The sequence below is a fragment of the Lygodium microphyllum genome, chromosome 5, assembly GCF_053477565.2.
Source record: "Lygodium microphyllum isolate KBCC chromosome 5, Lygodium_microphyllum_v1.1.10, whole genome shotgun sequence".
NCBI classification, from domain to species: domain Eukaryota; kingdom Viridiplantae; phylum Streptophyta; class Polypodiopsida; order Schizaeales; family Lygodiaceae; genus Lygodium; species Lygodium microphyllum.
The window spans coordinates 171792455-171798966 of NC_141139.1; positions in this window are offsets into that span (position 1 = coordinate 171792455).

Sequence of the window (6512 nt, forward strand, 5' to 3'; positions counted from 1 at the left end):
TAGATAGAGAAAGAAAGAAAGAAGAAAGTTATATTAACATCTACAAAAGGCCAAGTTGGCCTATGAGACCAAAAGGCTACATACAAAGTGTTAGGGAAGTTTTCCAACTCCTAGTAAAGCTACTATCTAGTGTTATGGTGAGCTAGGTGAGTAGGTATAAAATGGTATATGGACTCGATACAATCTAGATGCACTACAAGTGCAGTGTGGAAATGCTCATGGAGTGTGGTCATCTTAAGATGTCCCACATGGGCATGTCTAGCATGGAGAGGCTGAAGCGGTGAGGTATGGCTCCCCGGTGGCACTGTAGTATCTATTGTATCTCTAGGTGATGTCTCCTATGGAGGCATGGGCCTACTGGGTGTGGGCAATGAGCTCTACCTCTCTATGTAGCTCTATCCAAGGTGACTCCTTGGGGTGGGGCCATGGGTTGGTTGGCTACAGTCCTCATTGTAGAGGGGGTGGCTGAGGGTCTATAGAACTCTTGGAGGGTGCGTTGTTGTGTGTTCTCTCGGCTATTTGGTCCCGCACTTGTAGAAGGTGGTCTCTAATTTGGCATAGCTCTAAGAGGAAGATCCCGAGGCATTTCTGGTCAGGGAAGTCTAGTGTTTGGGAGAGTGGCCCGAATCCCTCCTTTAAGAGACCTTAAGAGACAGTGGAAGCGGCCTCTGATCTCCTAGTACACTGGGCATCTACATATGTAATGTTCTTCTGTCTCTAGCTCCAGCTGACAGAATTGGCAGATCCTGTCCTCTAGGGGGAGAGAGTCCGCTCCGTATCTACCTATCTCGATCCGTAGATGGTGTGATAATGTAGGGAGTTTCCCGATGGCACTTCGGACCCCATGGGACAAGTGTACATCCATGTATCTCAAGTGTATAATGAAGCTGTCATGTGTGAGGCATAGGAGGTGCTCTCGATAAAGGCCATCTTCTTCCCCATGTCCTTGGCATGAGAGAGAGAGAGAGAGAGAGAGAGAGAGAGAGAGAGAGAGAGAGAGAGAGAGAGAGAGAGAGAGAGAGAGAGAGAGAGAGAGAGAAGAAGAAGAAGAAGAAGAAGAAGAAGAAGAAGAAGAAGAAGAAGAAGAAGAAGAAGAGGAAGAAAGAGAAGTGAGAAGAGGGTGAGGGTGAGGGTGAGAGAGAGAGAGAGAGAGAGAGAGAGAGAGAGAGAGAGAGAGAGAGAGAGAGAGGAAGAAGAAGAAGAAGAAGAAGAAGAAGAAGAAGAAGAAGAAGAAGAAGAAGAAGAAGAGGAGGAGGAGGAGGAAGAGGAAGAAAGAGAAGTGAGAAGAGAGAGAGGGAGAGGGTGTGTGTGTGTGTGTGTGTGTGTGTGTGTGTGTGTGTGTGTGTGTGTGTGTGTGTGAGAGAGAGAGAGAGAGAGAGAAAGAGAGAGGGAGAGAAGAAGAAGAAGAAGAGGAGGAATAAAGAGAGGTGAGAAGAGAGAGAGAGAGAATAATCTGAGGATTCTCCTTCTTTTCCCCTCCTTAGAGGGTGGTCACACGTGCTGTTCTCCTCCCCCTTGTTCTACTTGGATTATTTGCGGAGTATTTCGCCCCCCAATTGGCCCCACTAATCAAGCACAATGTGTGGAAGTCTCATGCAACTCGCGTCTAAGGGAGATGAAGATTGAGAATGGACCCTAAGCAGAAAATGGTGCTGAGAATGGAAACCCCACAACGAGCAATGAAGCCTTGGGCAAGGGCATCACTGCCAATCCAACTATGATACCGGTCATAAGTATTGCATTTTCAAATTAATAGACGCTTGCTTTGATTCCCGTATGAGAAAGCATTAGACTCATATTATGCCACACGAGAATAGGATACTGAAAAGGATAATCTACATCACAAGTATTCAAAGATTGAATTCCCCAAATGCGTGTATCAAGAGAAGTTAATTGTATTTAGATGCTATGCGATGAATTCATAAACAACATCTAAGGCTTCAAGCATTGTCAACTTCCCGTCCTCGCAATAGTAGGTGTGTTTTCGTCGCTTGAGGGTATATGTTGCAACTTGCATGCCTAAAGGATTGCATGACAAGCAACTTAGTCTAGAAGAGAATCAATTTCGAAGCTCTAGACCTTTGCCCAAGCTCTCGCTACTATTTCAAACTATTAGTTCATTGGGATCTTGATATTGTGCATAGTTAACACAAAGAACGATCATAAGGATTAAAATTAGAATGGCTTGAGATCCGTCCGCGATAGTGACCACGTTTATCAAACCTATTTGGGGTTGGGCTAGATGCAAACAACAACTCTAGGGCAAGCGAAGAGCTCAAGGATTAGGAAACCCTAAGTCAAAGGAAAGACCGATGCTTTTGTACTTGTTGGGAAAAAGGCTGGGTTATCAATCAATGTAAGTCATTAATGGAACTTATGTCTTGTACAGTGTTTGAAACTGTAACATATGCCTTAGCCAAAAGAAGGGTATGTTAGTAAATTTTACGTAGAACCGCTCCTGATCCCAAGGGGGAGAGCAAATACGCAATGGAAAGGTTATCACAACTATTCCTGCAATGTTTGGAAAAGGATACCATTGTTTTTGTTGATTAATCAAGCAACGTCCTAAATGTTTTTACATTAGATTGATTGTTGGATGTGATTTGGATGATAATTCCAAGTGCTTGTGATTGTTGGAAAATTCATGGCAGGGGTCTGTGATGACAAGTTGCCATGGGGACAAAGGAATGTTTTCCTGGAAAATTATACTAGGGTTGATTGCCTTCATTGTGTTTGATTCTTAATTAGATTAAGTAAGGAGAGGATATTTTTGCGCAAGTGGATCATCTCTAAGGTCACGCCTCATTTCAACCCAAGAGGGCATTGCTCGATTCATGGGCCGAAGGTCAAGTGGTGAAAAGGCCAAGCACGGAAGTTGTGTCTCACTCCTAGGCCACTTGGGGTCAGTGGAGCTCTGGACACCCCTTGCCTAGTCTGAAACGGAGTTGTAGACTGTCATGAGCCCAATGTCTAGGGCGTTGGAAGATCTTATTCTAGATAATGGATGGAAATTATGGTGCCATGTGATTTGGACTAGGTACTTCTGTTGGACAGAAGGGAATATATATTTTCTCATAAATGGGCAAGAGACAAAGATTAACATGAAGATAAGTTAAGGAATTTGTTTGAGCTTGGTTGTTAAAGGATTGCTTGCTCTGTATTTCTGCCTGTGCCATAAATTACGCGAACGAACCATGTTCCCAAAGAGGCTTAATTAAGGAAGCTAGTTTTAAATGTCACACGTAATTGTGATAGGACCTAATTAGATAACTAAAGTTATCAAGGGAAGCAGGTGGGTAGAACTCCCAATGGGTCTGTCCTATGGCAGGGTGGTCCTAGAGAACTAGGAGGCTTCTTACAAGGTTTTGTCAACATCCGACCCTTAGGAATTGTTGGGTTAGAACCCTGATTCATGCCATTTTAGGGGACCGAAATGGAACTATGCCCTACGGGCAGAGAGGTTGAGCGGTGCATCCCTCTCGTTTCCCATTCTCCTTGAACCAAGTGCGGCATGGGTCTACTTCAACTTGGGTATCTCTGTGTAAAGTAGGATGTTCAGAACCCGACGCTAGAATGCTGTCAAGAGACCATGATTACTAGGAACTCAGATTTCAGGTCGATCCTAGTGGGTTTGGCCGCGAACATTTTGTTGTGAGGTGGATTCAAGAGAAACCCTAGGCAACAAAGCCCGTGACATTCCATGGGAGTGCCGTGCGGTGTCACTTAGACTTGTGGACCGCTAAAAAACATGCATGGATAGGCATGCACGTTACATTGTATAATTAGAACAAGGCTACACTATCATGCAGAAGAGCACTACCCTTCTATGCTTTGTATCTGGCATGGCTGCTTCCTTTTGCTCATAAGAAAATTACAAAATGCATGCTTTGCATGCAAAAAACACGACACTCCACACATAAGAATATGAAAAACTTGAACAATCTTAACATGTGAAATTGGAAAATTTTGATATGGGTAAAGCCTTAAAAAATTTTGTGATATTCATTTTGAAGAGCTTTCTTTTGTGTGTATGTTATTCTTATAATGAACCTCCCATTATGGAAAGATCTATTACATTGATAAAGCAAAATTCCTAATACTAAAACTGCTCATGCATCAACTTTGATTCTATAAAATTGTATATCATTACATTTAGAGCATCATGTTAATCCTAATCCGATCCTAGTCTACATTTCTATATAATGTAGAAAGCAAGGAAATTCCAGGCCTACATTGTATTCTACATGGCATGCATAGCATGCTCCCAAGTCAAAGGTCTCTCTCTCTCTCTCTCTCTCTCTCTCTCTCTCTCTCTCTCTCTCTCTCTCTCTCCTCCCTCCCTCCCTCCCTCCCTCCCTCCCTCCCTCCCTCCCTCCCTCTCTCTCTCTCTCTCTCTCTCTCTCTCTCTCTCTCTCTCTCTCTCTCTCTCTCTCTCTCTCTCTCTCTCTCTCTCTCTCTCTCTCTCTCTCTCTCTCTCACACACACACATTTTGTACACAACATGAGACATTTCTCATTCATCTAAACCACTTGCGAGAAATTAGATATAATGTAGTAAATGCTTATAGATCTCTCGACCATTGATCCACAATCATTCAAAGACTCTACAAGAGAGAATGTGAGCTCTAATCCCATCTAATTCATCTTAAAATCCTTTGGAATAAGAGGAGATGCAAGTAGACTTACGTATTCTCAGCCAAGGGCAAGTCATCTCCTTCTTCCAATATTGCAAAATAAAGGAAGGATATTCCAAGTTCTTGCTTGTTTACATGCATAAGAAGCACTTGGACTTACACTCTCTCCTCGACTTGGTCCCCTTACTTGTATACTGCGGGCTCATGTGATGCCCACAATGTCTTCAATGCACACTCAATGCATAGAGCACTCTAATATCAATATATATTTTCCCATGAGAATACCCAATGATTGTACTTTGTGTAAACCCATACTTGGTAAAGTAATACACAACATGGGATGTATAAAGAACCTCTATGTTAGACTCCCTCTCTTCAAATGATTTGCAACATGCATGCTATCTCTCTCTCTCTCTCTCTCTCTCTCTCTCTCTCTCTCTCTCTCTCTCTCTCTCTCTCTCTCTCTCTCTCTCTCTCTCTCTCTCTCTCTCTCTCTCTTCTAATGATTTGCAACTTGATCAAGATAGGTGCATGGAGTGGATAGGGAAGAGAGACGAGGTTATGCAAGCTGTGTGGACTATAGAGTGTAGAATCAGAGAGGAGCACATGATTATGACATGCCCAACATACGCACACATACGAGCTAACTTTGATGTCCCTTTACAAGGGCCACTTCCCCAGTTTTTGACCACTACTCCTATATTGAAGTTAGGGGCTCTCATCACCCCCATGTTACGCTTTCGGGAGAACCATGATGCATAGATCATTATTTCACCATAGCTACCCTTTCCTACTATGGGGGAGGAGAATCATTGTATATCTGGAAAGGTCCCATGGGTCATAATTTGGCCTTCCGTGTGGACGATAATAAACTACTCTACTCTAAACTTCTCTCTCTCTCTCTTTCCTCCCCCTTGGGAGAGGACAACATTTGAAAGATGCATTGTTTGCAAAAGAACATAGTTTTGGATATCATTGAGGAACGGACAACTTGAGGCTATGTTGCCACTTTGATACATGAGCTTATAAAATTATTGCAGCATTCTCATAGATTGTTTTCAACCTCTCTTCTTTGGTGATGTTGGATGCAATCTGTAAGGCTCTTATGGCTCCACAAGCTTCAAACAAACAATATATGTGACGACATTGAGAGACGAATTATCTAGTTAGATCTATTTGAAATAGTTTATGAAGTTCATGTTAAAAATTTCCTACATTCAAAGCCATCCATACAACTCTTAAAAACACAATGTGTTGTAGGAAGCCACACTTGATAGAACACTTGTCCATGTGACAAACACAAAATGGATATAGAATTTATCAAAATAGGAAACGAAATAAGAGAACTTTAGACACAATCATAAAAAAGTGATGAAAAGAACAAACAAACAAACCTATTGAAAAACACATAAGTGATTTGTTGAGGCATTCCAAGTTTTTAATTAGCTAGTCATCAAGCTCCATTGGAATGCTCTCATTCTAGGTTGCATGACCAAGCATATTGATGAGGTCTTGATTTGCTCACCAAATGCAACTAAGAGGTACTTCTGCAAATCTTGTCGTATATTTTTGTAGCTTAAAAGCTTTTGAAGTAAAGAAGGGTTAGAAATTGGCCGAGAAATGCGTGTTGAAGTTGTCAATAAGGCTTTGGAGAAGGAATCTTCCATGGATAGTAGAGTAGTGAATATGTATCCCATCTACTGCGCACCCAAGTTATTCTTATTCCCCTTTCAATTCACTATTAGATAAGGAGAGTAGTTTGAATGTAGATTCCCACCTACAAATGGTACTTGTATATGTGTATTGAGCTTCAAAGTGGGCATGCAAAGGTGGAATTGACGGGCATGAGGGCGAGTATGTGTGTGAGGCTAGAGTATA